The sequence below is a fragment of the Equus quagga genome, chromosome 18 (genome assembly GCF_021613505.1).
Source record: "Equus quagga isolate Etosha38 chromosome 18, UCLA_HA_Equagga_1.0, whole genome shotgun sequence".
NCBI lineage: Eukaryota > Metazoa > Chordata > Mammalia > Perissodactyla > Equidae > Equus > Equus quagga.
In genome coordinates this window covers 22,861,987-22,885,403 of record NC_060284.1, presented here as the reverse complement: position 1 = coordinate 22,885,403, position 23,417 = coordinate 22,861,987, and positions in this window count along the sequence as shown.

Below are 23,417 nucleotides of genomic sequence, written 5' to 3'. Positions count from 1 at the left end.
CACCAGCCGGAAATCAGTAGGAGTCTTCTCCAGGCACGATCAGGACGCAGAGGGCCCCCCGGGGACAGCCCTGCTCACCACCCATCTTCTGCATCTTCCTTTCCCTTACGCCTCACCTGGGACCCTCCGCTTTACCCCGGTCATCTATGTCCCAGCCCTCTTTGATGACACAGTCTTCTTGCCACACTCTACCCACACCTGTATCACAGTTAGAAGATATCACTTGCGGGTCCCAATCCTTCTAGGCTTCGCCATCTGCAAACAAAGCATGCCGAGGGGTGCTGGGAGAATGGATAGAGCCTTTGACAGTGTATGCCATGTCTCCATCAATTTAGAACACTTTAGAAGACAATGCTCTTAATCTGAAACCATAGGTCAGATTTTCTGGGCCCCAGGGAAGGTCATTTGAAGGAGACTTGGGAGAGAAGCAAGTCTGGTACATCTGCTACCGTCCCATCAATGACAGAGGGCCACTCTAGTCACTCACAGGACTCACACAGCCTAACCCGGGGACTTGAGGGCACATTGCAGCAATGGAAACACACCGAGGGAAGGAGCCTTCAGTCAGGAAAGCTGTTGGTGGTTTGAGCAGTGGAGGTAGAGAGTAGGAACAGATGAAGCAGGAGGCGGCCTGGCTCCATTTCTAAATCACCGTGGAGCCCACAGTTCTGCCTCTTTGTTTTTCAATTCAATTCACCAAAAAAGTTTTAAGAATTTGTATGCACAAGGTCCTGGTCTTGCATCTGGAGACATGAGATGAATAAGACATAGTCTCTGACCCTGAGAACCACAGAGTCTAGTGGGAGAAACAGACACAAGGAGAAGTAGCCACGATACAAAGGGAGTGGTGGTTAGGACTAAACTGAGATGCAGACACACGGGGCTGGGGCTCAGAGGTCAGCCGCTGATCTGGCCGGCGGAGGAACTTGCAGACAAAGGCATCTGAACTGGGCTTTGAGAATAAGAAACGCAAAAGCCTTGTCACTCTTTGAACACTTGAAACAGACTCAGCTTTTGACATGCATTACTCCAGAGAATCATGGCAGCACTGTGAGGGGGGCCTGACGCCCACTTTACACACGAGGAAGCCAAGCCTCAGAGAGGGTGAGCAGTTCAGCTGAGGCACAGCCCAGGCGAGAGCCAAACCAAGGCTCTGTCTCCAGAGCTCGGAGCACAGAGACCAAGAGAATAGCAGGAGCAAAGGCCCTGAGGTTAGAAAGTGCATGGCGGGTTTGGGAGGGGAAGGCGAGCAAGTTTGCTATGGCTGAAGTTTCCAGGGTGTGGCTTGGGATGGGGGCATGATGTGGAGAGGGTTGAGACAGTGTCACCTGGCAGAAGAGGAGGGCCTCTGCAGCCCGCTGCATGGGCTTATGTCTGGTTCTACCACCTCCAGCTGTGGAACCTCACATAAGTTGCTCACCTTTCTATGCCTCAGTTTCCTCATCCATCAAAGGGGGATAATACATAGCACCCCCTCATAGAGTTGTTGGGGGAATAAATGAGCTAGCACATGTAATATCACAGGACAGGGCTGGTGCATAGTCAATGCTATCTGAGATTATTATTATTATCATTACCATTGTTATTGAGAGAGGCAGTGTAGACTCTGGCTTAGAGGGTGCATTTTGGAGCCAGCCGGCCTAGTTCAAACCCTGGCTCCACCACTTAGTGACTTGTGACCTTGGTCAATCTACGTCACATTTTTGGGCCTCAGTTTGCTCGGCTCTAAAATAGGACAATAGTGCCTGTCTCATAAGACTGTCGGAAGGCCTCAAGGAGACACCGTTTGCAAAAACAGCAAGACTGGCTCCACATTCGAAGTTATTTCCTGAATCATGCTCTCACTTCTATTCTGTTGGCTTGCTGGTTATAGGCTGAAAAGTTTCTTTGCAATCAGTTGTGGAAGTGTCCTCATGGGAAATTCAATAAAAAGTTCAGCAAAAGAACTGTAAATTCTTAATTGTGAGGGATTAATAAGGCTTTATTATGGTAAATTTACCTCACGCATGATTTAATAGGTCAAAACTACATTTTGTAATTAAAAACCTAAGAAATCATGCACACTGAGGCTTATAACACACATTTTAGTCTGAAACAGCTAACTCAGGAAACCATAAAGACAAAGTAGTGTATACAAATCATGGCTTGGGAAGAGGCGAGGTTTAGGAGGCAAGGCGAGATATCTGGGGATTTATATCAGGCCCCTCAATAGGGGTTCTCAACCCCTTGACAGTTGAACTGTTCAACCAGCCCCATTTTACAGATAATGGGTCCAAAGCAAAAGGAAAACAAACGCATGAAATAGTGGCCCCACCAATGTTGACGCCCAGCCTCAGTTTTCAGGTTGGTACCCAGCCTCCTGCCTTCCCACAGTCGCTTGAGCAAAGACTTCAAAAGAGATGCTAACCCTACATGCCTGCATTTGAACCTGCAGATCTGGCCTTAATTTGTATTAGAGCTATGCATCCTTTTTGCTTCAGTGGTGAGACAGGAAAAACTGCAGTGAAGTTCTAGAAGATTCTCAAGGTACCACAGAGCGTATTTCAATCAGAAGACAGCACTGCGTAGTGGTTAGGTAGACAGACAGACCTGGGATTGAGGCTGATGCGCTGCTGGGTGGGACCTGGAGCAAATCCCGTCAGCTCTCTGAGCTATGTGCAAAAGTTTCTTCTTTTGTAAAATGAACGTAATAATAGTTCCTCCCTCTTAGAGCTGTTTGGAGGACTGAATAACATTGTAAAGCCCTGTGCCTGGCACACAGTAAAGGGTCAGGAGGAAGGGGATGGAGAGAGGAAAACCCTAAAATCTGCATTACTCTTTGCCTTGTCCCGAATCACAAAGACGTTTTCTCTTCTGAAAAAGAGACGCCTTTTCTGAGTTAGAAAACAATAATTTAAAAATTCAACAAGTTATCTAATAAGTTTTTCTCTTTGGCATGAAGTTTAGAATTTCACTTAATATTGTGCCTGGCATTTCTCTTCAAATTGGAAAAGTTTGTGTCTAAGTTATTTTTGGAAAGAAAAATGAAGCAATAGATTAATTGATTTGAAAGCTTTGGCTGTAAAACACCTACAAGTTGGCTTTCTACTTGTTTTGGTTTTAAATCACATTTAGAAGCATATATTTACGTGTTTATGTGTATATACGTTTTATGTATATTTATGTGTCTAGTTTGGTGTCATGGAGTTTCAATTTCTTTGTTCATATGCAAACAAGAAGAGAAACCCTCCCCCACTGTAATTGCCCTGGGGTCATGGGTACGAAGCCCCCGTGAGATCTTGCGCAGCCCCTTGATTTCAGCCCTGGGAACAGCCATCCCTGGTGATAGGGAGGAAATAGGCCTCCATTTGTTTGACAAGGCTTCCAGAAGCAAGAGTTGCTCACTGGAGCATCGCCATCTCTCCTTCCCCACCTCTCCCCTTACTCCTGGTCCCCAGAAGAAGAGGTTGAAACCAGCCCAGTTCACGGTGGCCTTTCACTCTCTGCTCTCATCCTCTAAGCTGGGTCCTGCCTGCCGGCAAGAGGCAGGTTTCTTGTTGTCCTCAGGAAGTTGTCCACATGTATCCTCGCCTCCTGCCCTGGTCGCTGGGTGGTGAGGAACAGACCATCCGGCTCATGGTTGAGAGGACAGCTCTTTTCTGCACTGCCAGCAGACCATGTAGCAATGGTTAGAACTTCCATTCCAAGATAAATAAAGATTTCTTACCTCTTGGGCATTCTGTATGTGGTTAGATGAGACCAGCCGAATGGGCTCCAATCACGGCCTCAGTTTTGGAGTCTGCCACCCAGGAGTTAAAGCAATCGGATTAATTAATAAGCCAGGAGCCTCAGAAAACTAAAACTTATAAATAGAAAAAAAGAATTTGGGGCTGAATGGGCTTCCTGCAGCAGTGTCCTTGCTAAATAAATGCTAGCCTCGTTCCTTTTTCTTCATGAAGGGTGGGAAAATGTTTTCCATGCAAGAGTGAGAAGGGAGTCCTTGTCATCAGAACCATCCATGAGTTCTGTGTGCACTGAATGCTTCTCTTTAGAATTCAGGCCTGAGTACCACACAGGTGTTTCTTCCAGAGCTGAGAGTGTCCTGACCACAGCCCCCAACATGCGCCCCCCCGGCCTTGAACGTTCACTGGGTTTCAACTGGAATCTGGCTACTCTTTGGCACTGCCGCAATTATATTGGTCAAGGCCTGTGTTCTTGACAAAGAAAACATTCCTCTAACTCAACCTGAGTAATCCTTAATGAGTCCTTGTATCTTGTGATAAATTTCATAATTATTCAGCCCCTACCACTAACACCGAAATTCATCAGTCAAAGCAAATTAGCCGAGATTCATTAGAATAAGACATCTAGTAGGCACATGTACTTTATTAGCCTCTTACACCAATAGTTTTAATTAGGTACATATTTCACAGCTCTCGAGCTACTCCAGTGAAGGGCTGCCTTTATCTCTTTTATTTACAGTAACAAGCTATCAAACAAACACCACCATAATTAAACTTGGATATAAAAAAACTTGTTTTATTAATGGCAGCTTATTCGAGCCTTGGATTTCTGAAAACTGCACTAGACAGATATTTTTATTAATTAAATAAATACTATTCAATTAAACTAAAAAGATGGGGTGATGTGCGACGGGGCTGTGATCTGGAGTCAACAGAGAGCTCTTCTTCCTTCCTTGCTGATGGTTTCCTCTATCTCACCTTCAGTAGGGGAAAAAAAAATCTCTTCATCAGATATTTTAGTGATGAGAAAAGTGATTAAAATCCAGAACATTTTTAAATTATTAATAAGGAATTTAAATGATGTTATAAAAAAGGGAAATACAGGAGAAAATGTTACACATTCATGGAATTTGGGCTTATGCATAATAAACAGTCGAAAACACTTTACTCAGAATACTATCCAAATTAAAGAGGCAAGAAGCGGGGCCACACGCTTGCCTACGAGGGAGTCAATAAATGACAAATGGCGCCATCTGCTGGTCCTCAAGTTAAACACTGAATTCAGAGCCCGGTCGTCAGAGGCATCGGTTTCTTAGGTTGTCAAAAAAAAGTATGACAAAACTCTGTGCCTACTGATACTTTCATATGGTTAGACAAGATATAACCCTGTAAGAAAGGCAAAACTTGAGCTTAACTCTAAAAGTCTCATCCAGAGGCTTCAGACACGACAATGTTTGGGAGAGAGATTGCTAATCTTTCTGGTCTCTTAAGCATCAGTATGAGTTGAGCTCTCTCATAGCCAAATCCTCAAAAAACAACAGGGTATGACAAAAAACTGCAAAGTGCACGTTCACCTGGGGGACTGATGTTGCCTCATGCCTTTGAACCCAGAGTTCCTGATTACTATACCGAAGAGAACAAAATTCTGGGAAGGGACCACGTGCTCTTTCTTGAAGATACGGTGACACCATCTCCATCATCCTCCAGTCCTTCCCTGGAATGTTTTTTTTTTTCCTTTCCCACCTTGCTCTTAGTTGTTTGTGTCTTTAGAGTGAATATAAAGTTCCTCACTCCTCAGCTCTGAAGAGCTGGTGTGAAACCAATGAAATAACATTTTAATTTAAATGAGCTATATTGATTAACTAAACCGGTTTATACAAATCATTGAACAAAAATATATGTGCAATAAGCTTTGAATTCATCTTTTAAAATTCAAATCCTCCAAAAGAGAAAAACTATCCATGATCCCAACTTCTGCCAAGAGTCTCCCTCTTTTTAAGCTGGACCAGCTAAATCGGTCCTTCAGAGGCCATCATACCTGCAAATTGAAAATCTACATTTCCAGACACACAGTCACTGGGACCTTTATCCTTGGCCACATTTTGGAGTAAGATGTAAAATTAGATCATTTTTAAGATTCCTTTATTGTTGTTATAATATTGCCCATAAGCAACAGATAGCAGGGGAAATAATTTACATTTTTATAGGATATTTAAGAGGTTATTGCGAATAAAAATGTTATTAACAAAATTTGAGTAGACTTGTATTGCTTCTGCCCTTTCTGTGAGGTGAGACTCAGAAAGCCTCTTCCACTGGGACTGCTGTGTGGAGGGAGAAGTTATCCCAGCTACAGGCTGCCAGATTAAAATGTGGGTTACTCACATAGTGTGGAGTGAGTGTGTGTGTGTGTGCACGCGCGTGTGTGTGAATTCCCCAAGTCCATCTTCTCTGGGGCTTAAATCTCCTGTGAAAAGAGAAAACAGCTTGGAGAAGCTTCCAGCTATGGGGAATAACCTACTCCTGAAATATTCCTTATTGTGAGCAAATAGTCCATTTCAACTCCACAGTTTCGCTGCCAGGGTTCTGCCTTCCTGAATGGCCTTCAGCCTTGGATGGGGTCCATATGGACGGGCTGCCTGTGGTCCACCATTTCACAGCCTTGGCCCTGGCCCTGACCCTCAGGACTCTGCTTTTCTCAGCTTGCTCTTTGGTGTCACAGATCTTTCGCAGCCCTGGGGACTCTGAAAAGCCAGTGCATCTTGTCTCCAATCAGCAAGATCCATACACCCCTTTGCACTCTTCCTTACGTCTCTTCCTGCTTAGTGACCCCTCATACTACCATCACCTGCTCAGGCACTTCGAGGTGGCCCTGCCTCATTTCAGACTGGAAAGAGTAGACAGAAGTGAGGTCAGTGGATGGCACTTACATGGAGGAGATGGGAAATAGGGAAGGAGGCTGACGTGCATTAAACACCCATTATGTGCCAGGCTCTGGATTCAGTGCTTTGACCATATCTCATTGAAGCTTCACAACAATCCTATATAAATGAGATATCATCTGTGTTTTTTTATAGATTTGGAGACTGAGGCTCAGAGAGGTTGGGACAATTTCCCAACATCACATGAGCACTGACATGCAGAGGTGAGATCTGATCCAAAGCCCTTGCTGTTTTCATGGCACCACGTTGCCTCCTCAAAGCAAGGCTCAGCAGCAAGAACTGCTTCTAGCACAGAACCTGCTCAGAGGCCCAGGAGACCCCCTGTCCAGCCTCACCAGATGGCCTCTCCATTGCCTTTGGTGTGGCCGACTACTTCCTCCCGGTAACGCTCTCCCTGCCACCTCTTATCTCTCTGCCTGCTCCATCTCCAGCTCTCCCCTCAAATGGTCCTTGAACATGAACAGTCCAGAGTTACAATCTCAGTCTCTACCCCTCCACTCTGCACCCTCTCCCTGAGTCACCTCCTCTGCCCACAGGGCTCTAATAGCCAGACAGCCCCTCCCAGACCTGCAGCTCCAGCTCTGATCCTTTGCCTGATCTTCTCACTCATTTACCAAATTCCTGCTAAGCCTCCGTATTTGGGCATCCCACAGGCACCTCAGACTCAACATGTTCAGAATATGTTATCTTCCCCCAAACTGCGCCTCCCTACGTGTTGCTCATCTCAATCAGCGGCATCCCAGCACCTGTCCCCCAGGCCAGAAAGTTGAAGTCATTCTGCTGCCCTGTTAGTCACACAGTTCATCATCCTGCCTCCTAAATACATCTTAGATCCCGTGTCCTTCTCTCTGCCCTTGGTGACACTACCCACTTCCTACCATAGCCAGCTCCCTCTCTGTCTATAGCAACAGCTTCCCAACTGGAGCTCTGACTCCAGACTGGCCTTCTCAAATCTTCCCTCCACAGAATCATCAAAGCAATTTTTCTGAAACGCAAACCTTTCTACGACAGCCTATATTTTCCAGGACTCTCTTGATTGCTAGTGACTAAAACCAATCCCTAACTGACTTATGCAAAAGCGAGAATTATCAGTTATTATAACTCAGAAAGTGGATCCAGGTGTTCAGAAGGTGAAGACAGGAGTCCATCTGTCTTTCCCTCTCAGCTCTGCTCTCCTGTAGCTTGGTGAAAAGATGGCCACTAGCAGATCCAGGCATACATGCTAGCAGCTTAGCAACCTCAGCAGAGAGAATCTTGTTCCAAAGAGTTCCGGTGTAATCCCAGATTGATCCCCATATGGTCCATTTTGGGTCCCATGTTAACTTAAGCTAATCCTTGTGGCCCAGAGGATGAACTGCTGTTTGCTCGGGTGCCTGTCACACGCCTGCCACCCATGAACTTCACCTGATCCACAGGAACTGAGATGGCTCTTACCATAAAAAGGGAAATGGATTCTGAGCATCCACTAACCTCCCCTTTGAAACTTTTCAATATTAGGATGGCTATTACCCCCAAAACAGAAAATAACAAATGTTAGCGAGGATGTGGCGAAATTGGAACCTTTGTGTACTGTTGGTGGGAATATAAAATGCTGCAGCTGCTGTGGAAGACAGGATGGCAGGTCCTCAAAAAATTAAACATAGAATTACCATATGACCCAGAAATCCCACTTCTGGGTATATACCCAAAAGAATTGAAAGCAGGGTCTCAAAAAGATATTTCTATACCCATGTTCATAGAGCATTCTTTGCAATAGCCCAAAAGGTGGGAATAAACCAAATGTCCATCAATGGGTGAATAGATAAATAAAATGTGGCATATACATATAATCAAATATTACTCAGCCTTAAAAAGGAATGAAATTCTGCAATATGCAACAACATGAATAAACCTTAAAAATATTATGCAAAGTGAAATAAGCCAGACCTAAGAGGAAATACTGTATGAACGCACTTACATGAGGTATGTAGAAAAGTCAAATTTGTAGAGAAAGAAAATAGAATAGTGGTTACCAGGAGCTGGGGGAAGGGAACTGGGGGGCTATTATTTAATTGGTAGAGACTTTTAGTTTGGGATGATGGAAAAGTTCTGGAGATGCATAGTGGCGATGTTTGCACAACAATGTGAATGTTCTTAAGGCCACTAGATTATACACTTATCAAGGGTTAAAATGGTGAATTTTACATTATATGTACTTTATCTCAATGAGAAAAAAAAACCTTTCAACAGCTCCCCATCACTTTCTGGATCAAGTCTGAGCTCCTAACATCCTATCAAAGGTCCTTTTGGACCCAACTCCTACCCACTTCTCCAACTTATGCTGCCCTCCCTACCTCACCCTAAAAGGGCACTTCACATGGTCTTCCCTCTGTACATGTCTGTTTCCTAATTTCCTCTTCTCACAAGGACATCAGTTATATTAGCTTACGACCCACTCTGATCACCTCATTTTAACTTAATTATGTCTTCAAAGACCCCATATCCAAACACAGCCTGCAGAACTCTCCATCATGATGGAAATATTCTCTGTCTGTGCTGTCCAATATGGTAGCCACCAGCCACATGTGGTCATTGGGCACTTGAAATATAGCTAGTGTAACTAAGGAACTGAATTTCATTTTAATTCATTTAAATTTAAATAACCATGTGTGGTTGGTGACTACTCTATTGGACAGTGTAGTTCAGAAACATAGACTCATGTCAGGTTATTTGACAACCCTGTGGCTTTGCTCATTCTCTTCCTTCATCTGGGATGTCCTCCTCTCCACTTTTTGTTCTCAAATCCTTGGATAAATATGGAAACCTCCAGGAGAGTGGAGTTGGGAAGGACTCCTGGGCACAGGTATCATGGTACGCCCCCTATTCTGGTGTTCTCTCACACATTCGTTTATCCATTTGCACAACTCTTTGCTAGGCACTGAAGATGCAAGGATAACCCCAGTTCCTGCCATAGAGTTCACCATCAACCCCTCTGCCAGCAACCCTGATTATCTCTGTTTTACCCATTAGCCAGGTCATTTGTACCTCACCCCACCCAGCCCTGGCCTCAGCCCCAACAACCCCTCACTGCCTGGCTTCACCCTCCCTCCCAGGAAACTAGCCTCTCATCGACTCCTGAGCTACAGCAGAAAACATTCGCTTCTGTCTCCTACATCTAGAATATGGGCAATTCTAGAAGGATAGACAGATCCGTCACTACAAACGGAGAGGGACTCGGGTGAGGGAGAAAGCCCCTTAGGCAGAGCTGTCCTGAGTCTGCCCTGACATTTTCAGGATACCTATTAGAAGTGGGTCATGCAAATACCTAAAAGTCTCTCACCTAAAAGAAGGGGTGCAGTCTCTTTGAGGATAAACAGCAGAGGAACATTGACAATCCATCTTAGGGCCAATCAGTCAGGGTGGCATGTACCTGGCCATTTGGGATAAAACATGAGAGCAGCGGTTCTCAACTCTGGGGCATCAGAATCACCTGGGAGAACTTTGATTTATTTATTTACTATTTATTCATATTTTATAACCTCTGAATTTTATTTTTTTAGTATTTTTTTAAATGGAAGAATAGTTGACATATTGTATTAGTTTCAGGTGTGTAGCATAGTGATTCGACATTTATGTACACTACAAAGTGATCACCCTGATAAGACTAGCAACCATCTGTCATCATACAAAGTTATAACAGTGTCGTGACTTTATTTCCTAGGCTACACGTTACATCTCTGTGACTTATTTTCTGACTGGAAGTTTGTACCTCTTAATCCCCTTGACCTATTTTGTCCTCCCTCCACTCCTCCTCCCCAAACTTTTGTAAAAATAAGGCTTCCTGCGCCCTGCCCTGGCCTACAAAATCAGCATTTGGGAGTGCGAGGCCTGGGTTTTGTATTTGAGAAAGCTCCACAGGTGATTGCATTGTGATCAAAGCATGAGAACCCTTGGCCTGGATTCTAAAGAAATAGAAACTGGGACCAGAGAACAAAGCACAAGGGTGCTGAGAAGATATTACCATGAGTGCCTGGCTACAGTATCCCATGGAGAAAACCCTGAAACTGACAGATTATCAGTGGGCTAATCTGGATGCCCACCTGTGTTCGTCGGCCAGGGCCATAGCAAAGTCCCACAGGCTGGGGGGCTTCAACAGCAGGAATGTATTTCCTCACAGTTCTGGAGGCTGGAAGTCAGACATCAGCTTGTCAGCAGGGTTAAGTTCTTCTGAGGCCCCTCTCCTTGGCTTACAAAAGGGCGTCTTCTCCCTGTGTCTTCACATGGTCTTCCCTCTGTACACGTCTGTTTCCTAATTTCCTCTTCTTACAAGGACATCAGTTATATTAGCTTACGACCCACTCTGATCACCCCATTTTAACTTAATTATGTCTTCAAAGACCCCATATCCAAACACAGTCACTTTCTGTACTACTAGGGGCTTAGGACTTCGAGATATGAATTTCAGAGAGGACACAATTCAACCCATAACGCCACCCTACTTTAAGGAAGAATGTGAGTCTTCCTTGCCCAAAGTCCATGGAGATTCTGTGTGCACCAGTTTGTCCTGAGTTGAAAAAATCTGACCCTTTGTCTTGCCAACATCTGCTGTGAGAGTGCCATGTTAGACAGAAGAAAGTGACACATGGGTAGCACATATATGAGTTGAAGTAGAAATTATTGCAATGAGAATATTCAAAGTCTTTCCCCTTCTTCCATCAGTTATGATCATGTCAGATTGCAAATTACAGAAAACCCGAACAACAGTAGCTTAAATGAAAAGGTTTATTTTCTCATGTAATAAGAAGTCTGCAGACAGGCTCCTTCTGGTTTGGTTTAGCAACTTGTATATGTCAACATCAATGCCTCTGCGCTCCTGATGGACTTTCTCTCATGCTTCTGACTTCATGGTCACAGATGGCTGCTCTATATTCAGACATCACAATCTTATTCAAGATAGGAAGAAAAATAGAGAAGCCATGCTAGTTACATCAGAACCTTTACCAGGTAAACAAAAGTATCCTTAGAAACTCTCAGCAGACTTTCACTTATATGTGATTGGCCAGAATTCTCACATGGCCACTCCTAATTACAAGGGAATCTGGGAAAGCAAGTATTCATCTGGCTACATTTATTCATTAATTCAAAAATATTGATTGTGTTCCTAGTATATATCAGATACTGTTCTAGGCGCTTGGGATATAGTAGTGTAAGAAGACAAAAATCCCTGCTCTCATGGAACTCATATTCCAGAGGTATCTTACCCCCTGGTGTTCATATTGTCACCTCCCCTCATAACACTGGGTGAATAGATAACATACCTGCCATATTCCCCAGCCTGCAGAAACAGAACCCTCTGACTCCCATTCTAATTTTCCATCTGCATCCTCCTCCTTAAAAAGGATCTTACTCAAGATGAGCTAGGTCAACTTAATATCATAAAGGAATAGATGAAGGGAGAGAGGAGAGGAAGAAAAAAAATCAATGAGGGTCTGAGACGAAAAGAGTTTTCCAGGAACTGTGAAGAGAAGCTTCTGGAATAGCCATGGGATGTAATAGAAACAAACAAGAGAGGAAAGGGAAATGTTATGTTCTTCTCTGAGTCTTATTCATGATTTTTGAGAAATCTGAGTAAAGAAGTTTAGATATTCAGAAATTCCTTTTCTTAGATGGCTTGTATTTCTTTGTGACTCTGCTCTGATACTGAACCACATGGACCCAAACTTGATAAGGGTAACATTTTATTTGTAGCTGATGTTTGTAGTCATCATTTCATGGCTTTGTTTTCTCCAACCTCATAAGGATCTTCCAAACTCTATGTGAAGTCATAGTAGCGTCACTCTCCTCTCCTAAAGGTCTCGGCCCTCATTCTCAAAGTTGCTCTCACACAACTTCTCCCTCAGTTCTCAAGCTGCATATTTCCCATAGTCCCCTGTAGCCCATCCAGCCTCCTCCATCTGTTCCACCCAAGCACAGGCGCTGTCTGTTCCCTCAACTCCCCCAACATTTAGCTGGAAGAAAACTCCATGGCCACACAAGGCAAAAGCAATAACCGACAATGAATTTCTCAAAGTCTCAGGTTATCCATGTTAAACTCAGGTCAGGGAAACCCAGCCTACTTCTCTATCTAAATCTTTTTTCAGAAAATCTTTTCTCCTTTTTCTTCAAAAACACAGCAAAAGACTCACCCAATTTAAATTACTGAATAGAACGCTCTGCATCATCTGCAGAGAGATTTCAGATGCTCTCACGGTTCAAGGGTAATGGATGGAACTTGCCTTACGTTTGTGGCTCAAGAACCTATCTTAGTGAGTTTCCTCCAACAAAGGAAGTCAGAGAGCCAAACAGCTAGCAAACAACACCCTACTACCCATAGCTGTATCTTTACTAACATTAAAAATAGCAACAATAATATAATAAAATCCCCCTTCTCTAAAAAACTAACTTGAAGATTCTGGTACATTTACTTTTTAAAAATCAATTTCATTCCCTAGAGCCATTCTTTACGTAAGTATATACACACCTGCAAGAATACACGTGCCCACATGCACCGTGCTAGTTATGGTTAGATTCTCCTGGGAATAGCAGAAAACCCAAAACTATGAGACTTAAACACAACAGAAATGTTTTCTCTCTCTGGTCTCATACAGGCAGTCATGCCAGCCCAGTGTTTCTGTGAGCTCCACAGTGTCAAGGACCAAGGCTCTTCTCTTAGTGCCCCACCATGAGTGGTCTCCATTCCCAAGGTCATCTTCTTGTCCAAGATGGCTACTCCAGCTCTAGCCTTAATGCCACATTTCAGCAAACACATAGAAGAAAAGAAAGAAGTAGTATATGTCACTCCTGCTCATATTCCATTGGCTAGAATTTAATCATATGGTCACACCTGGCTGCAGGGAACTGTGGGAAATGTAGTCTTATTCATGACAGTCATTTACCCAGCTAAAAACTGGGGGTTTATTACCATAAAAGAAGGGAGCAACAAAATAAACGAAGTAGTATTGGATTATAACCTAAAGTATAAAACAAATATCCATCAGTCTATACTGATAGAAATAAATAATTGAATATATAAGTAGAGAGAATAGACATATCTTCCATGTAGAAGAATTCCAAATAGTTTATTTGGATACTCTACTCATAAGGAGGTGGAGCATAATTCTCCACTATTTAAATGTGGGCTACAGTTTCTTCCAAAGAGTACAGTATGCAAAAGGAGAAAAAAAGAGTCATTTTACGGTAGAGAAAACTGACAAATACTACCTCAAGCCAGATGATCAAGGTCAACATCAACATTGATAAATCACGTTGATAGTATGCACCCTTGATATGATGTGATGAGAACAGCACTTTACCTCTGTGGTCATCCCCAAAATACAGTACCTCAATCTAATCATGAGGAAACCACCAGACAAATCCCAGCTGAGGGTCAGCCTACAAAATACCTGACCAGGGGTCCTCAAAACTGCCAAGATCGGCAAAAACAAGGAAAGTCTGAGCAACTGTCACAGCCAAGAGGACCCTAGGGAGATTTGACTAATGAGTGTAATGTGATACCCTGGATGGGATCCTGCAATCAAGAAAAAGATATTTGGAAACACTGAGGAAATCTGAAAAAAGTATGGACTTTAGTTAATAACAATGTATCAATATTCATTTATTAATTGTGACAAATGAACTGCATTAAAATAAGCAATAGTATAGAGGAAACTAGGCAGGGGATATATGGGAACTCTCTGTACTCTTTGTAAAGTTCTGCAAATCTAAAACTGTTCTCACATGAAAAGTTTATTAAACAAAAAGAGAAGCTAGGCATTGGAGGGTAACTAGCAGCCTTTCCCCCAGCTCCACACATGAGCCTACTTGTCCCTTTGTACCCTCAAATCCACTCTAGAAAGGGCCTTTGAGGCCATTTAGCTTATCCTCCAAAATGAGGGAAAGAAAACCTAAAGAAACCCTCTAGAAAACCTAAAGAAACCTAAAGAGAGTTGGCCTGCCGTCACGCAGCCTGCTGGTGGTGGAACTGGAACTGGAGGCCAGACCTCCTGACAAAGGGCCAAGCGCTCTCTCCACGCTTCCACCCTGGTCACAGTGACACCTCGGCCTGGTGGAAAGGGCTCTCCCCTTACCTGTCCTGTATCAATGGCAGATCACTCCATCTCTCTGAGCACTGGTTTCCTCACCTTTAACATGGCCAGCCTGGTGGTGTAGTGGTTAAGTTCGGTGCACTCCACTTCAGCAGCCCAGGGTTTGCAGGTTCAGATCCCACACATGACCTCATCCCACATACAAACTAGAGGAAGACTGTCACAGATGTTAGTTCAGGGCCAATCTTCCTCACAAAAAAATAAATAAATAAAAATAAAATAAAATGGAGATAGTGCTAACCACCCTGTTTTTCTTAACAGGACTGTTGTGAGGAGCAAAGCCTATATAAAATCTGGCATTTCTATGTTGTAATAGACCAGCAGGGACATTTTGACATACTGAAGTTTTGCGACACAGCTCAACAGAGGTGACCCAAATATCACATTTGTTTATTCGACATGTAGGCAGTATTATCTGTCTTTCAAAATTGGGATACAGACTCTGGTCACAGCACTTTTATTTTTTCTGCATTAATTGCTGGAGGTTCTCTATTAGCAGGACATCACACTGTGTGTCTCTCACACCTCCCTGCTCCCCACCCCGCCATCCAGGAAACCTGGGTTCCCACACAGCCCGACCTGAAGAACACAGAAGCCTGCTCAGGCCAATGCTTCTTGGCTTCTCCTAGCAACAGTGTCAGTCCTGCAGAGTCTGGCAGATGGTACTGACTCCCTGGGGAACACTGGCAGATCCAGAACTCTGCAGAGGCCTGCCAGGCTTCTCCAAGGGAGGACAGTGCCATTTCCTCCCACGTCTGTGCTCCCACTGTGCAGTGACCCACACCCAGCTCTTTCCACTTGCACACTCCAGCCCCCATGAGCCTCAGAGCTGCTGAGCTGGCCTTGGTTCCCATATCTACCCCTTTAGAGATTCAGAGCCCCCTTCTTCCTTCCTTCCTAAGGCTCCACCTTGGGAGCTCAGTTACTTTGGGTTTTTTATCTTAAACCCTCAACACGCAAAGTATTCCCCCTTTTTCTAGATGTTGGAGCTACTTACTCACTTTCCCCCATAATAAGCTGAGTTGAATACCTTGAGGGTAGCTTACACCCACTTTTTGGGAGAAAAACAACCTCCAGTGACTCTAAGACATTTTAGCTGTGAAGGGAGACTCCCCCTCCTCTTGGAGATGCAGGGCTGCTCTCCATGATTGCGAGGAACCTTCCCAGCCTCAGTGATCGAATGTATGAAACTGAACCCTCAGTGATGAAAAGAGAGAGAGAGAAAACCCTGATTGTAATATCTGGCAAGGGATTTTGCTGTAAACAGACAAAAAGTAAAATTGAATGCCTACAATATCCCAGGCCTTGTGCTTGGCATTGGGAATAGAGAAATTGATCAGATACTGTCCCTACCCTGAGGAAGTTAGAGCCGAGGAGAAGCAGGCAAACAGATGATAACCATGCAGATCCTGAGCATCATGAGAAGCTACTAGAGAACGCCATGCCAGCACAAAGGAGAGGCCCCGAGGCATCTTGCAGAAAACCGTCACCCACAACCAGTCTAGGTCCTCGAGCATCTCCTTGTAGGGATGGCACTCCTGGGCACAGGTAATGATCAGACTGAGCTCTGAGTTTCCAATAGAGGCACAGAAGGAGAAAGTGTGGGATCTCCTAACTCGAACATCATGACAAATAATGAAATCAGGTGGAAACAGAAAAAAGGAAAGATTCTTGTATTAGCCTGGACCCTTTTGGTTGGAAGGGACAGAACTTGAATCAAACTTGTTTAGGCCAAACAAACAGGGAACTAAAATGATACTGGACCATTAGGACTAAGCACAGGGACCCAGGCAGAATTTGAAATTGAGGCTTGAACACCACACGACCCTGTCATCCCTCTCTGAAGGAAGCTTCGTTCTTTTCCACAGACTGACCACCTTCATGTGGTGAACACAGCTCAGAAAGTGCCCAAGTCCGGCCCAGTGCTCCCTCCACCAGAAAGAGGTGCACAATCTTCCGTTGGTTGTAATTTAGAAAACCCCAGGAAGAGATTCCGATTGGCCTGTTTTGAGTCAGTGTCCACTCCCAGACCAGTAAGCCATAGCCAGGGCTGGGGAAGGAGATAGGGCATGCCGCCCAGGAAAAGCCGGGAGAATCCTTGTTGGTGCCAGTCCCAGAGAAAGGGGAGCTGTGAACCAAGAGCCACCCCACCAGACGTCTCCTACAGACTCAATGCTCAGAACACTGGGACTGGAAGGTGGCATTTGACTAAGAAATTACATCCCAGGTTTGATCACTTCATAGTTAAGCCCCTAACCAAGCTCTGAAATACTGATTCAAATAAGCTAAATCTCTCTAAATACAGCATACAGCAGTGCTTTTCTAACTATTTTCTAGCCACCAGGAAGTTGAGAAAGTAAATAAATATGAACTGTTTACATATATCTAGCATTTTGCTAAGCATTGAGAGGATGGGGTGGGAGTAGGTATTGGAAGAAATAAAGTTCAATGCCTGCCCTCTAGGAGTTTACCACAATTGAAGTCACCTTGGATCAAAAGTGGATCTGGGAGACCATGTAGCCCACAGATTTCTGAGTAAGTTCCTGGAAGACCACCAGAGAGCAGGAAGAGAGAACTGGGGGCGGGGTGGGGGGCGGGGCGGGAGGCTGAGTCATAAGAGGCTCAGCAGGCAGGCGTCCTGGTCTCCTACTTCTAGAGCATCTCCTGCTTCATCTGGTCTGTATATGGGCATTTCTCATAAAGTCATATTTGTACCAAAGGTTTTTACTCCTTTAAAAATGTTTGAACACTACAAATATAGTCCAGCCCCCTTGTGTTGCTCCTGGAGATTCCAATGCCCAGGAGATCTGCCGTTTACATGCATTTAATCCTCACAACCGTGCTCTGATCTGGCTGGTTAAGGCGAACACGGATCTGGAGCCCCCTCCTCCTGACCCCCAGGCCGTTGTCCAGCCACCAGCCCTCACTTTGCTTGTATGACACAGCCAGGTATATGGAACAACAAAAGACCCCAAATAGCCAAAGCAATCCTGAAAAATAAGAACAAAGCTGGAGGTGTCACACTTCCTGATTTCAAAACGTACTACAAAGCTACAATAATCAAAACAGCATGGTACTGGCAGAAAAACAGACACACAGATCAATGGAACAGATTTGAGAGTCCCGAAATCAGTCCACACATCTATGGACAGCGAAATTTTGGCAAATTTGCCAAGGACATACAATGGAGAAAGGAAAGTCTTTTCAATAAATGGTGTTGGGAAAACTGGACAGCCACATGCAAAAGAATGAATATAGACCATTATCTTACACCATAGACAAAAACTAACTCAAAATGAATTAAAGACTTGAATTTAAGACCTGAAACCATAAAACTCCTAGAAGAAAACATAGGCACTACACTCCTTGATTTAGTCTTAGCAGTATCTTTTTGAATATCATGTCTCCTCAGGCAAGGGAAATAAAAGAAACAATAAACAAATGGGACTACATCAACTAAAATGCTTCTGCACAGGAAAAGAAACCATCAACAAAATGAAAAGACAACCTAACAATTGGGAGAAGATATTTGAAAATCATATATCTGATAAGGCGTTAATATCCAAAACTTAAAGAACTTATACATCTCAACAACAAAAAAACCAAACACCACAATTGAAAAATGGGCAGAGAATCTGAACAGACATTTTCCCAAAGAAGATAGACAGATGGCCAACAAGCACATGAAGAGATCTTCAACATCACTAATTATTAGGGAAATGCAAATCAAAACCACAATGAGATATTACCTCATGCCTATCAGAATCACTATTATTAAAAAGACAAGAAATAGCAAGTGTTGGAGAGGATGTGGAGGAAAGGGAACCCTCAGATATTGCTGGTGGGAATGTAAACTGGGGCAGCCACTATAGAAAACAGTATGGAGATTCTTCAAAAAATTAAAAATAGAAGTACCATATGATCCAGCTATTCCACTTCTGGGTGTTTATCCAAAGAATGCAAAAACGCTAATTTGAAAAGATATAGGACCCCTATGTTCATTGCAGCATTATTCACAATAGCTAAGAACTGGAAGCAACCTAAGTGCTCATCAGTGGATGAATGGATAAAGAAGATGTGGTCTATATACACAATGGAATAACAGCCATAAAAAAAGATGAAATCATGCCAATTGTGACCATGAGGGTATTATGCTAAGTGAAATAAGTCAGCTGGAGAAAGCCAAATACCAGATGATTTCACTCATATGTGGAAGATAAAAAAACAACAACAACAAGAAATCACATAGAAACAGAGAACAGACTTGTGGTTACTACATGGGAAGGGGGCAGAAGGGAGGGTGAAAGGGGTAAAAGGGCATATATGTACAAAAAAAAGAGTCAGATAAAACCATAACAAAGAGGCTTCGTGTGGGAACTCAGAGAAGGGAGATCATCCTCTTGAATTGTTCAACAACAGGATATTGAATAGTACCTCATGTGGAAGGAGGGAGAGGTGGAGAAGAGGAAGAGAGGAAGGGAGAAGAGAGCAAGCATGGATGGGACCTCACACCAAGAACTGTGCCAGGTGCTTGACACGTACAGATGAGCAGGAGCATGAATTGTGGAAGGAGAAGAAAAGGAAAGATGCTAAGGAGAAGGGAGCAGAGGAAAGAGGGGATGAGAGACGCAGAGGCCAGACCAGCCAGGAAATCCCAAGAATCACGCGTACAACAGCTCAGTTTCTTCCCTTGTCTTTGTGTCACAAATTCAAAGCCCTGAAGTCACTGACTCAACGTTTTCTCAGGAATTCATAATCAGATAGTTTAAAATAGGTTAATCCAACTGCAATAGTAAATGCTTATTGAGAGTTAACTATGTGCTGGGCACCATGTTCAGGGCCAGATAACAAGGTGAGCCTGAGGAGACTCACCCTTTGGTGTCCTTACAAGCCAATATCCTATTGACCAACAGTCATTTGCTGAGGATGGGAAAAACTGATTTTCTACTAATATAATTCATATGCATCTTTCTTGACTTTAAAAACAAGAGAATTATCTCATGCACTGAAACATTTTAACTTAATTGGAACTGCCTTCCATTTCGCTTATTTTACTTTCATAACTGAATAGTGTTCCTTTCAAAGCATAGAGATAACTTATAATGATAGAGTTGTAAAATCTTGTTCTAATTTTGCTTAAAAATCTAATTCCTCTGACTCGCATGTTGACAGAATGCTTCCCATGTCTTTGTTCTTGTTTTCTCTCATGATTCTATAAATCAAACAACTGCCTGGGAAGCCCTGTACCAGTATTCTAATTTAGATAATAGCATAATTCTCCAGAATACAGCCATAGGCTGGGCATTTATTTGGTTTCAGATTTTCGGCTGGCCACAACTGCTAGTCTCAGGGTGAGTAGAGGCAGCATGAAACCCAGTAACACTGGACAATAGAATTTCTTTTCCCCTGAAGGGAGCTGTCTATTCTGGTAGGACAGGACCAATTCCATCTCATAGATATTTATCAGGATCATGGGTAGAAAGCTGAGTTACTGGCACCATGTTTATCACTTATTCAGAGATGTTTGGTACCCCTTGAACATTGACCACCCCACCCCTTATGGGCAGCTGCCCTTATGGCCCAGCTCTTACTCTGGCTTTGGCTGTGCCAACTGTTGGCATGTGCCAACATGCATTTAATCCTCACAACAATGGTAAGAGAACAGGTCATATTATAACTCCCATTTACAGATGAAGAAATTGAGGCCGGGCAAGATTAAGTCGCTTGCCTAAGGGCAAACTAACTGGAGAGCAAAGGAGCCACAGTTAGTCAAGAATTCCAAAGCTCACACTCCACTCCCACAGTATCCACCACTCCGTACTGACTCCTCTAGAAAATGTAAGCACCCCTTTCACTTACATTCATATTTTAGAGTTCCTGCCAAAATAGCTGTTTTTTGACTTGAGACCTACAAAAGCAGAGGCACTGACTTCAGGTCACTAACTCTTTCAGTCACACCAAGGAAGCAGTGTGTGGTGTAGTCGGAAGAGCATTGGTCTAGGAGACCTGGTTTTGGAGTCACAGCTCCTGACACATAATAGGTGGTCAGTAAACACCGGTGGAACTAAGAACCATAAGTCATGTCTGTACATTTGATTACAGCTTTCTCCTGGCTGCTCAAGAGGGCACTTTAAAGATCCTGCAGTTCATGCCAGCATCACAGGGGTTGTAAAACATTGTAGCATAGCATCAAAAGCTACCACCATTTACTGAAAATCCATTAAACTTCCTTCAGAGTACGAATTTTGGAGGCAAGGAAAATGTCGGAGACTTTTGCTCAAAGTAGCCTGCCTCCAATTGCTATTTTGTTCAACTTGTCTTCCCTTCTAACTTTGTCCCAGAAAACTCTCAAGGGAAATGAAATTAAGCTGTTTCCCAGATTTACTTTTCAAAATTAGTCCTGGGCTGGCCTTCAACACTGCAAACACATTCTGTGTGGCCACAAGGGAGGACTGCACTGAATTCTTGGACCAACTACGAAGCTTTGGGGGCCAGACCAGCTGAACGAGCACAAGAAAAAGCACACGGGCGGGTGTTTTGTCCAATTCCTGCCTGCCATGCTGCCCTGTCCAGGGCATAAACCTCTTTGCTTTGCCCTTTGGTTTGTCCTCGCCCTTTCCTGCTATTGAAATAATGTTTATTTGCTGCCTCTGCTTGGATTTGGGGCTGGGGAAAGTTATCCACTATAACGAAATCAGGCCAAAGTTTTGCATAAGTGCCCAGGGACCATCATCAGAGTCATTGCAGTTCCCCATCCAAATGGTCCTCCTCCACGGAGGTGGGAGGTGGCGAGGTTTGACATGACACACGTGGCTGCCTGCCGTGGTGAGTCATCCTTTCAGAGAGCCCATCTGTAAACACTAGACACCGTCAAGGACTTGGCTTCATCATTTTCCTGGGAATAAAGAAATTCAATTTTAAATCTGCATATTCATCATTCTGGAGACATAGGCACAGTGTGAAACTAAAATATTTAATAGTCAACATTTAATAATTCCTCAATCATATGTGGGATAAGATTTCAGTCTAAGGAATTGTAACACTCATAGTTATGTGATTGTACAGGCAACATTCAAGAAAGTGATCTTTCTTTCCCACAATAGATTTTCTTTCATTCTATGTGGGTTTTCAACAGATTGCTCCCAAGAGGAAAATCCTGCCTACTCTGTCTTTTCCTCACAGTGCTGTGGTCGCGGTGTTTTAAGCATTGCTGGGAATTTCCTTTGTATCTGAGTTGTTCTTATGTTCTCATCCTTTAAGCCCTCTTTTCACTGAAATTCTCTCTTAAAAACATTTTTTTTCAATGTAAAATATAAGAACCACACCAGACATAAGTCTTCACCTCAAGCTGGTCCTCTGGTTTTTTCTTAGCCACAAAAAGATTGCTTGGGCCTGGGAAAAATATAATCTACAGGTTCCAATAGGGCAACTGAGTGAGGAAATTTTAGGAATCCAATATCAATAAAAGTATTCCCTCCCAAAATTTGTGGATTTCACCAAGGCTTCTTTTAAAAACGTTAAAAATTGTGGGAGATTTAGAGGGACTGTTTGTGGTCAACCTACATAAATTCTCTTCACAAATGCCACTTATTTTCCATCACACAAGAAATTAACAAAATCTAAACCAATCCCTCTTGCACAGACATTATTCAGTGGTAACAAGTCCCAATTTGAAGAATCCAGGTTTCCTTCTGTCTAATCATATGGCCATTTTCCCAACTGTTTCACACATGCTAATGGAGTGTGACAAGTAAAACACATTTGGCTCAGTGTATGGTTCAACATGAAATGGCTTCGCAACAATGAGGCTCCTAATCATTTTTCTCTTAATCTACCACTGCTTTGGGGGGTTGGTGTCTTCCCTGTCATGAGCGATTTCAGTACACTGATCAGGGTAGACTTGACAGATTCTTTATCAATGTCAAGTGTCTTTTGTAGTTGAGTCCAGTAACGCTAAAACAAAACGCCTCATAGATATTAGATATATGGTGGCATTATGGAATTCTCTTGCAGGCAATATTTTTTGGTCAACCTAGGAAAAGAAAAATGGAGTGAGGGCTAAAATCAAAGGAAGATGCAGCAGAAGTCTTGGCAGTTATTTCTGTGGAAGTCAGACAATGTGACTGACATGGGGCCAATCACTCTCCCCTCCTCCATTCAAGTTAGAATAGAACAAAGAGAAATTGCCAACAAAGAAAGCAATGATCTAGGGGGAGGGGCCTGACTCTCAATAGGTTTTTAATTTCAGGAAACAGAGGAGTATTGCAGAAGAAACAAGGGACACATGGGCACATACTTATACATCCGTAAGTACATGCCCACCCTTACCAATTAAAATCATAAATTTTCCCCATAAGTTTTTCTTTTGACTTGTGAAGCTAATCTCTTGGGCTTCACTGACATGATCAACTTTCACAGTATCTAACATTAGTGCAAACTGGCTTAGAAAAAATACAATCCAAGCATCTCTGAATAAAATAGAGACTCTGATTGTTGTAAAGTTTGCTTTTGGTAAAAAGAGTTTGCAGTGCCATCAATAATGTGCCTTCTCCAGCAGTCTAGCTACAACTACTGAATTATGGAGAGTGTTCGTTTTTTCAGTTCGTAACAATGGCTATTCCATAAGCAAACTT